Source organism: Triticum dicoccoides, chromosome 2A (genome assembly GCF_002162155.2).
Source record: "Triticum dicoccoides isolate Atlit2015 ecotype Zavitan chromosome 2A, WEW_v2.0, whole genome shotgun sequence".
Taxonomy (NCBI): Eukaryota; Viridiplantae; Streptophyta; class Magnoliopsida; order Poales; family Poaceae; genus Triticum; species Triticum dicoccoides.
In genome coordinates this window covers 668,560,849-668,572,420 of record NC_041382.1, presented here as the reverse complement: position 1 = coordinate 668,572,420, position 11,572 = coordinate 668,560,849, and the positions used below count along the sequence as shown (strand labels likewise).

At 44.0% G+C, this 11,572-nt stretch overlaps 1 pseudogene; it reads right to left on the bottom strand.

Moving 5' to 3' along the window:
* Positions 1-1,793: 1,793 nt before the first annotated feature.
* On the bottom strand, positions 1,794-4,018 carry LOC119358070 (annotated as a pseudogene).
* Between the last annotated feature and the right edge of the window lie 7,554 nt (positions 4,019-11,572).

The following is an 11,572-nucleotide window of genomic DNA, read 5'->3' as shown; positions in this document are numbered from 1 at the left end:
TCTCCCTCCAGTTCTAGTTTCTCCTCCGTCCATATCCGTTGTGCTTGGCGAAGCCGTGCGGATAGTTTCACCAGCTCCGTCACCGTGCCTTCATGCTGCTGGAACTCATCTACAACTTCGCCTCTCTTGCTGGATCGAGAAGGCGAGGACGCCATTGAGTTGAACATGTGCTGAACGTGGAGGTTCCGTACGTTTAGTACTTGATCGAGACAGATCATAAGGTGTACGACTACATCAACCGCGTTGATAAACGCTTCCGCTTAGCGATCTACAAGGGTATGTAGATGCTCTCCCCCTTTCGTAGCTATGCATCTCCATGGATAGATCTTGCGTGTGCATAGAATTTTTTTGCTTTCCATGCAACGTTCCCCAACAAAAGAGACACAAGACAACCAGCAACGTGGTGACTATCGTTGGGCCTCCACCCTCCCCCGTCTTGATGTGCGACTAGCTAGAGCATGGCCTACTTGGAGAACAACAACATCATGGAGGTCGACGATGCCATGAAGGTGATCGTGAGCGCCAAATGTGCACAATACACCCTTACTGCCACTACCATCAAGCTTTGAGGGGCACCTGCGACGTGCTGGGAATGAAAGAATTCACTTGCCCACATGCGGGGTTTAATTCAAGATCAATGCAAACAAGTATTGCAGAGCTTTTGAACAATTAAATCATAGAAATGCAAGTGGCTCTAGAACATGTAAGTTCTTTCTTATTGCAATGTTTATGTTTGATGTTTGCTACCTATGTTGCGTATCTATTGCATAGATCTTTGGCATTCTTAGGGGGGAGGGGGGAGGGCATTCCATTTGGTTCATTGTTACCAATTTCTCAGCATGTGCCCCAAGTGACAAACTCATGTAGCATCCCTCAAGAACTCAAGTGCTTCCACAGAGAAGCAAAATTTGGATGGTGATGTTTGAAATATTGAATTTGAATTGTCTTTGAATTATATGTGCTGTAATATTTATATTTGAATATTGTGATCCAAGGCAAATATGAAGTATATAGATGTTGTAGAAGAAGAGACAAACTAGAAGAACAAATTTGGTTGATGGCTCTCAGATGCATATATGGGGGTGACAAATTTTTTTTTGAGAATATATGGGGGTGACAGATGAGTAGAATCCTTGGAGATGATCTAAGGTGCACTATCAGCTACTATATACTTGTCTAGTCAAATCTCCATTTACATTACAATTATGCCCTAGTTTAGCCAACTTACTCATAAAAATGTACACACTTTATTTTTGCAATGAGCATAGTAAACCAGTACCATCGCAAAAAAGCATAGTAAAGCAGTAGTTTCAATAGATCAATCCTTCGTGCGCACAATTGCAATTGCAAGAAACATGCCAAGCGTGTAGATCCAGTGTATGTTTTTAGACGATGGGAGGATCATCCTCCCGGCCTCTACATCCTGCAATGCTGCAAGATGCACACATCCAAAAGGTAGATGTGTCACACACTCCAATTTGCGGTGGACATAAGCGGCATTCAGTGTGAAACCTTAGCTTATATATTCCAAAACCATGTGAACAACCCATGACCATGGAGACAGACTTCAGAAGAGAAGCAGAATGTAAGGTTGTCCCGGTAAATCCTTGTAAGAGTAAAGAGTAGTAGTTGATCAGCATTCAGCTGTAGACACCCATTTCTCGACCAAGCAGGACCTCAAGAACAAACAAATAAACAAAATATGAAATACAAACAATCTCTCAAGAACAAACAAATAAACAAAAGCTCTTAAAACTTCATAATAACACATATGCTGTAACCAGTATCCAGAGTCATCTTATTTAAACGAGGCACCATCTCTGCCGTTCATCTAGTCTTAACAAACAGACTATAAAGGTACACATATACTCGTATCGTATGACTTGCTTGTGAGCACCTTCCTCCGGGTATCAGTCACCGTCTCAATTCATTAAACCGGCATAAAGATGCAGGCAATTCAGATACTTTTTTCCCTTTTCACAGAATTTCAAGGACGCCTCTGAACTCGTTGTTCCTCCAAAGTTTAGTCCTGGCCGTTATACTGCCTTGATATATTTGTTTCTCTGCTACCACCAGAGGTGGAATGTATGAGCTGTTTCTCACCACAGGATCTATGACCATACACTTGAGAGAAGTCGCATTCCGAAGCAGATAGAGTGCTAACTCAAGCTGACCATGCAAACCGTAAAACCCGGTCATTCGGATAGTCTTCAGATGACTGTGCGGATGAGGCGGGGAGGTATCCTCAATTGTTTGCAAGAAAGGAATTGCCAAGTCAAGATAAGACATCTGCATAATTTTTTTTTGTGACGTATAATTAACAGATTTTTCAAAAAAAAAACATAGTGTGGATTTTTTTCAAAAAAATATAGAGTGGAAAAATAGTTGCTTGTTATCATATCTCATATTTTTGCAAGAATATAACAATGCACAAAATGTTATGCGGAAAACGGGTTTTCTTTGGTGGTGCCTTTTAAGACTTTCTTGGTGCATCTGCACCAGGAGTTTAAACAAAATTATAAAGTAGCACCTCCAAGGTCTGGAAGTCCTGAGCTATGAGTTTAAACAAAATGATAGATATATATATTGTTGAACTATTTATATAAATTTACAAAGTATAGTGAAAAGCATATGTCAGTTTTTTGGGTGCATCACACAAATGGATATATTTCTTCCCACCAAAATTTGGATGTGCATCTACATCTATGAACTTTATTCACATTTTTTCAACCTACCTTTTCGTTTTTTTTTACTAAATGTACCCAAGTTCATGTTTGCATTTTGCATGGTAATATGAGAACACACTTACATGGAGCACCAACTCTTCCAAAAAGGGGGCTAGCTTCAAAATGTAAGCCAAACGAAGAATTCCACCAGTAGTTTCTGGCCACCCAGAAATATCTATCTTCAAGATCAAATGTCTCAGATTGGTAAGTCTGGTAGGATTTTTCACAAACCCCAGCACCTGTAACATTAGCAAATGGCAAATGTGAGACAAACAATGACCTCCTCGTACAGCATAAAGAAATGGAAGCAAAACCATGAAGGCAGAACAGACCTCGGTGTTAATTTTGAAGTTTATGGAGAGAGACTGCACATGTGAAAGAGCATTGACAAGATCAGTGAAGACATAATTGAAACAGTCGGAGGACGAAAACAAACCAATCGTCGCCTCTGAAATTTTCAGAGGTTCACCAAGCATGATAGGTATAGCATGATCGTTGAACATGAAGGTGCCAAGGTTTCGAGCCCGGATTTCTAACTTCCCCTGTGATGGTCACCATATGCAGAGAGAGTTTCTTAAGGTTCGCAAATCCGCAGAGATCAGGGAGTGGCGTTAAATAGACGAACCCTAGACGAAGAGACTTGACACAAGAACCACTACTGGCATCAAAAAGATGGAGTGGGAAGGTGTACATGTCATCCGTGTCGGTACTACTAACTTTCATTCCTGGACATAAATCAAGAACCAAATGTTTTGTTCTTGATGCGACAGAAAAGTTGACCCATCTATCAATGTGAGCCGTGTGCCTTTTCCGAAGCGCGAACTTGACCACAAACTTATTCAGGCTAGCTGATTGTAGCTGCCGCAGGATGCTGTTGATACGCCTGACGAACCTTGTCTTCGAGGTTTTTTGGCGGCCTAACATGGCATTGCTGCTGCGCATTGTGGCTCTGGTGAACACTAGTTTTGGGCAGCATTTCCAAAGCCGCTCCCACTTCCTAGACAGTATGCTCATCCGTACAGCTTCTTTCAGTGTCAATCGTGACAGTATGCAGCGTAAAACATCCTGCAGAAGATGCAAAATTAACTCGACAGAATTCCTCAGTGTGTTTTAACCCACCAGGCGTATGCGTGTGTGCCACACAGACAAATCATGAATTTTTTTACAGGGTGTAGAGGGCTAAGCAATTTACTTACAAGAGGTAGATGGTGAAGCTGAAGGTCCTTGGACCTTGTCACCTTAATAGTTTTTTCTACACATTCTTCAGTGTTTGGTCCCTTCTCAGGAGCCATGGACGCACTCTTTTTCAGCATCAAAGTAACATTACCAGATCTGTTAAATTAATGTTGTATAAGAAAGCCAATTGATAAAAGAGGTCTGGCATGATTCTACATCATTCATTTTCGCATAACTATTGGATCCATCTGAGCATCTGTTGCATCTATTACCATGTAATACTTTTCTGCTTGTGGATGGTCAAATGTTCATAAAACATCACAAGAGGCTGGCTGGATGATTCTACGTGGTTAGCATCGTACAGTTTTGTAGAGTATCTCTGGTATTTTCTAAACTGACTGTGTTAGAAACTTAGAATACAGGTGGTAACTATGAGGAACAGCCAATAATGGGTTAAACTTCGGCATCAAGTTTTCAAGTACGCTGCAGTAAACTGCATTCGTAGTTAGCTTTCAGAAGAAGAAAAAAACACCAGGAGGACAGAACTAGTAAATGCTAAAGGCAGAAACATTGCTTTGATAATGAATCGTGATTTCTTAACAGAAATCTCCCATCCCGCCATATGCAACTAGTCTCAAATCCTTTCAAATGCTATAAAATTGTACTGAAAATCCAAATTACGGAACTACGAAGCAGATCATGTGAATCTCACATTACCACCATAGTTACATACTACCATATATTGTGTGAATGTGGATAATTTACACAGTTACGAAATAATACATCAAGTATCTTCTACATATTATTCTAGTATTCCCTCCGTCCTGAATTAGTTGTCTTAGATTTATTTAGATACGGCTGTATCTAAACACGTTTTAGTGTTAGGTACATCATTATCTAGACAAATCTAATAAGACAACTAATTTGGGACAGAGGGGATACATAACAATTAATATGATCAGGTTTTCATCCCGTTCCTACCATGGAAACAAAAGGTTGACAGATTCACTACCACAAGGCTAATTGATTTAGCCTAAATGACTGAAACCTGTAGCCTAAATTAATGGTTCAAGAACCGGCAGCCCATCCAATACACACATCTCAGACGATACATACACCCAACCTAAAGGCGCAACAACGATAGAAGAGATAATTGGCAGGAGATGCAACGGGACAATAAGAATATAAGGAAAATGAGAAGACGAACATGTGACCGCCGATTGGCTTCCCTTTGTGTGCCTCTACGGAGACGGCGGCGCGAAGGCGGTTGATCACAGGCGTGCTGTGCGACAGAACTCCGCGGCGCGAGGACAGGAGGCGATCATGTCAGCCAGGTGGCAGAGCGACGGGAGACGCTCGACCGGGACGGCGGAGCGAGGACGGCCGATCGCGGGGGGCACGGGGATGTCATGGGTGCGCGATTGATGAAGGCAGAGAAATCTGATCGGACTTGGTGTGCCGTGTCTTCTTAAAGCATCTACCAATACAGCAAATCCGACCCCTCAAAAGCGATAACAAACAAGGGCCTCAAATTCTGGCTCGCACATCCCCATACTTCGTATTCGACACCTTATATTCATACCACGCATGCAACATAATAAACTACTCTACATGATCATCCTAAAAAAACCTATTCTACATGATCATCGTAAAAAAAACTACTCTACATGATCAAACAACGGATAATTTTTTTTAGCATCAAATGGACAAGAATGCAGGTAAACCCACTTAACATCATCGCGAAGTTCCCATGTAACATGGCGAGTATTTAAACCTACTTAACATCATCCAAAAGATTACTAGAGTTCATCGCGAGACAAGTTCTAAACTTAAACAACTAAAAAATGATAATATAAACGGAGAAGGAGCGGGATCACCACTTCCTCACCAGGCTATTGCCCTTCCGGTCAACGACGTAGTTGTAGGCGTCCGCGGCAGGTGGTGGATCGTCAGAGTCATCCAAGGTGGAGCTGTGGTCGTCGCCGTCGTCGGACGAAGAGTCGGAGAGGACAATGAGTCCCTTCATCCGCCGGACGGCCCTATCTTGCTGCCACTTGAGCCTAGCCACCTGAGTCGCCTCCACCGCCTCGCGCTCCGACTGCTCAATGGCAAGCCGGAGCGCCTTCTCGTTCTTTCTTCGTGGCCGGCCAGCGTCCGTCTCCACGGTCATTGGCGACCGGCGATAGACCCAAGTGAGGAGCCGCTCGTCCTCGCCAGGCACCACCGGCAGCCCGCGGCGGCGGCACATGAATTGCTCTGTCGTGTTCCTTCCCCTTGCCTGCTGCCTCTAGCGGCGGGTGGCGTGTGCCTTTGATTCCGGCGTGCGCGTCAGAGCCGGCGGTGCAGGGACTAGCACCCACCGCTGCCCTTGTAGAGCAGCGGCCGACGGGCGAAGGGGACAATGTGGGGGCGGAGCGGACTACTTAGCCCTCGCGGAGCTGCGCGCGGGCAGGGAGGGTCTTCTCCGACCTCTGCGCTGCGTCGGCGCGGGAGCGGCGACGGGGCATGTCCAGAGATGCCCCCTGGGTCCACCTTGGATAGCTTGATGCAATGACGTCGAGGTCTGAGCCTGAGTCGATGTCAGAGGTCGACATCTCGCCGGAGTCGTCGGACTCGATCGAAATCGAAGATTGGGGACGAGGGGACATGAGCGAGAGAGGAGAGTGGAGTGAGCTAGGGATCGCAGAGGGGACGGATTGAAGTTGTTTGTGGGGACGGTGTGGGTCGGTGGTGGGCTGGGGTGACGTCGCAGACGCGCACAGGCGCACCTAGGACACCACATATCTACTCTACATTTCGGCTGGATATGTGGGGCATTGGATAGCCTGGGCGTTTGAGGTGCCCGGGTGGGTATGTTTTTTGGTCGATCAGTGACTGGTCCGCCGGCTCAGGCGTTTGAGACTGATTTGAGGCGCCCGGATGTAGATGCTCTTATGGTTTCCTTCATTTAACAATTTTAAAATATCTTCTCTCACTACAAGAAATATGTGAACTATGCGACCATCGCTATTGGTCGCTGAATGGTCATTGCTTTTCATTTGCGACCTTTTTGTGATAAAAAATAGATGGTCAAAAGCTGAACGTCTTTAATGAAAATTAACGACCTTCTCTGCCATAAGGTCGTTGGAGGTAACGACCAAAACAAAAGGCCGTTGAATCAACGACCTTTTGTTTTTGTCGTTGGTTGTCTGCATAGGCCATGTCGGATCCGACGTGGCAAGCTGACGTGAAAAAATTGCGACCAAATAAAAAGGTCGTTGATTAGAATCAGCCCGGTCCAATTCGATGCTTTACATGGGCCAACCCCAACAATTCAAGCTTTTTTTCAAGTCAATTCTTGTGGGCTACATGGGCCAAGCCCAATATTTCAACTTCTTTATTTCTGGGCCTGGCCTTCTTACAATCAATTTGTTTTCTATTTCCACTCATTATATTTTGGAGCTGGTACCATTGTTCAGAAGGTTCCCACTAGTCATAATGCCATACATCAGTCCCACATGTCAGGAATTTGAAAATTTCTCAGATTATATTCATAAGTGGGTCCCACTGGTCAAGTTGTCAACATACATAATCACTATTTCAAACAGGACAAAACAAATATAATTCATCAAATAACACTACAGTAGCCTTTTACAATCCGTTACAATATTAAAATTTACAGTCTACTACAGAACCAAAAAACACTTTCCTAAGTAGGGCTTCACTGCTTCACACTTGGCTTCATGGCTTCACACTCAAAAAAATTAGGCCTGAAGCTCCTGTGAAAGAGTGAACATAAAGGCGAAAAATTAGGCCTGGAGCTCCTGAAAAAGAATGAACATAAAAGGCTACCGGCTTAAATAAAGAAAAACAAGTAGGAAAAGTACATATATGTTGTCCCTAGAAGGCGAACGCATAGAACAACAAGAACAGTAGGAAAATTATACAAGAACAAAGCATAGAAGTAGATTGATTATGTGGAACCACAAACTGAATCACTGCATATCAGACTACATAGGAACATAATGTAGAAGCAGATTATATGGAAGCAAAAACCAAAGCATTACGGGGCACATAATAATACATGAAGAGAAAGAAGCAACTATACAGGCCAAAACTGGACAAACCACAACCAACAACATTACAACGACAGAAGTAGCCCTATTTGCATCATGTTGAATAGCACAAGGAGCCATATATGCATCACAAACAAAGAACACTCGACATCCAACATCTGAAGACATTGCAATGATTTCTAAGAACATCTAGCATACTAGTTTCCGCAAAGAGCATAAGCAAACATGATGCAATATCATTTGCATCTCATCAACCAAATTATTCAAGCACAACATGCACATGAACAAACACAACATGCACATGAACAAAGACAGGTTATGGGTCCTGTTTGATTCACCTAGTTGATGAGGGCGGCAGAGTGGGAGACGAGCTCGATGTCGTTCTCATCGAGGATGATCTCATCCTTGACCTTCTCGGACTGCAGCTCCACCAGATACGGCAGCAACACCTCTGACAACCACAGCAACAGCAGCAGCACCAATAATGACCTGCGTGGCATTTCATATCATCATTACAGAAGAAAAAAATTAAGACACAAGCAATCATAATTTCTAACAACAACAATCATCATCAGCAAGTCCTAACTTAACAACAACAAAGAGAAGAAGAGAAGAGAGGAAAATAGAAGAAAAGAGATGAGAATCTTCTGTTATTTAAAAAGAATTACTCATCTTTTCAAATGAATCAAATGAGTACATCTACACTGCATGTTTAATTTAAAGTAACTGAAAATGTTTTAGTTAATTTAAATCAACAGAAAAAGGGCTATGCTAATCAGTTAACAGAAAAGGGTATTATTTAAACTAACTGAAAAAGGTTTCAGTTAAATTGGCAGAAAAAGGTTTCAGTTAACTGAAGAGAGGTTCCATTTACTCTAAATATTTAGAAGCCTAGTTATAGAATTAGGAGTAAAAGTTGTTACATGCTAGTAGAAGTAGCTTCAAATTTACAACTTCATTTCAGACAAATTTACAACTTCATTTCAGAATTAGTAGTACAACTTAATTTCAAATTTATAACTTCATTTCACTGAATCCAGTGTTATAGGCTAGCAGCAGTAGCAAGGGAACTCAAGATTAACAAAGCTACAGAAAATCAACAATCTACTCCAAAGGACGATTCATATGTATATTAATCAACTATAAAAATCATTCATGCAACACATGCATTTTCCTTTCACTTAGACAAATGACGGAAAATGGTGGTTCGAGTTTCACTGAAATTCAACCAAAATCTGAATTCTGCTGGGGCTGGGCGTGCGTGCATGCAGGTGTCACCGAATATTGTCAGTTCTAGGCTCCACAGGCCCAAGAAAGGTTCGAACTCTGGGGCGTGCGCGAAGACTCAACCTCTCAAACCATTCGCCTCGCTGCTCTCACGACCTAGATCGATGAATAGGAAGGAAAAGGACACAACAGTTTACCGAGGGTTGGGTCACCTTGCGGTGTAAAACCCTACTCCTACTTTGTGGTGGATTAGCCTCGCGGGGGGCTGAGGATGAACTAGTACAAGGGGAAGAACAGCCTCAGGAGGCCTGTTCTTGTGATGAGATCTCGGGGTTCTTGTCTCTCAAGGGCTGGATGATTCCCTCTCTTCTACGGTGGTGGTTAGGCTATATTTATAGTGGCTCGGTCCTCTTCCCCAAAACTTACGCAAGAAGGGATCCCACAACGGCCAATTTTGAAAGGGGACAATTAGTGCATTTGAGCCTGACAAAAGGTGGTCTTCGCCTGCAAAGCTTCTGAACATGATGTCATGGTGGGCTCGACAATGACATCCATCCCATCGTTCTGGCTGTCCTGGTCTTGTTGCACGCAAACAACAACGTTTGGTTGATTCCTTGGGACTCTGCACCTGCGCATGCCTCCTTTGCATCAAAGAGGAAACATGCCGCTCTATGCCCGCTGGCGCGCGCCTGGCCTTGGTCGTCATGGCTGATGTCATTTCAGCCTCATCTCCTCTCCACTACTATTAAACAATCAAACAAGAACTTTCTTAGGCGCACCCTGCAATTAGTCCCACAACATCGCACAAACCAATCAATACCATACGATTAGGCGCACAATTATCAATCTAACAGCCATCATTAAGCTAATCCCTTAATGGTGTGCACTTTGCCATTTTTGTTGACTGACCGTGCTTCATCAGGGAAGTAGTACTCGAACAACCAGTCCCTACAATCACGGAAGTGTGATAGCAAACTAAGGAAATTCCATGCCCTGGACCTTGATCTCACCGTCTGTCACGGCGGCGACCTCGTGCCAGACGCCGCCCACCAACAACATCTCTTCCATGCACGATGACCTCACCGCACTGCACCGCTCCATCGCCTCTGTGCACGATCGCCATCGCCGATTGTTACCACTCACAGCGTGGCATCGGTCCTGCGATATCCAGGAGATAGAGCCTACCCCGGCACCCGAGTGGCCGCACCCACGTCTGCACTGCCCCGGCGCCTGCGCCGCTGCGTCCTCTGAACCAGCCGCGGCCGTCCTCGCGACGCCGCCAGCCGATGCGACACCGCCCCCCTCCTACCCACGTGACGCTGCTGCTCCCTCCTGCCCGAAGAGCGCACATCTCCAAGCAGCCTTTGCGGGAGGGACGACGCACCAGGCGCATCGAGCCGGCGCATCCAGGCATCGCCTCCGTCCTTCGCTCCGCCTCATCGGCGCTGGTACAGGTTATCTCCTCCGACTGCATGCCCATCATGGTGGCCATCTCCTCCAACCGTGCTCCCCGTCATCTCCCTTCTTGATCCCATCTGACCAGTGCATCTGACCCTAGGAAATTTTTACAGGCCTCGATCTCACTCCTCCCCGTAGCTTCAGAGATCTTAGACAGAAAAATGATATGGTAGCGCTGTGCCGACTGTCTGCTCTTCTCTTTCCTGGTCTAAGGGACCTCAAGATCTGGCACGGGGAGCTTTCTTCGTATGGATTCGTACTTTATGTATTGGAATGCGATCTTCCAGGTAGCAGCAGTTGGACTTCATTTGTGATTAAGGATGATAGCTATTGAAGTGAATAAATTGTCCTTTCAAAGGAGATTTTTATGCCTACTGTTTCAGTATATTCAGTGTGACCACAAACAAACATGCTGACTGCTAAAGTTCTTGCACGTGTGATTGCTTTGATTAGAGAAGGCACTGATGTAACACGAGAGCTTATTTCTGTAACACTTGATCTTGGGTCTGCACTTGCTAACATAGATGCAGACAAAACAAAACCATGAGCCTTTGTACTGAATGTAAACATACTCTGCAGATCAACACCCATCTTTTAAGAGGCATGTACTATCCAGTGCAGTTTATTTACTATGTCTCGGATTCTGAATGTATAATTCAATTTCATGATTTTAACCTTTGAAGTTATTGGTGTGCGCACATGATTTTAACATATCCAGTTTTCTTTCAAGTTATTGGGATGTTGCTTTCACAGTTGTCATGTACTGCTTATTATTTTTTGCACTATAGTCTCACAATTCTGAATTTAACCCTTTTAGTTGACTAGCATCATTTTCTTGATTGTGACCTCATGCTTAAATAGTTAAATTTGGTAGGTTGTAGAAATTCGAATTCACTATCTCTGAGAATTAGTATATATTTTGTGGGGGTC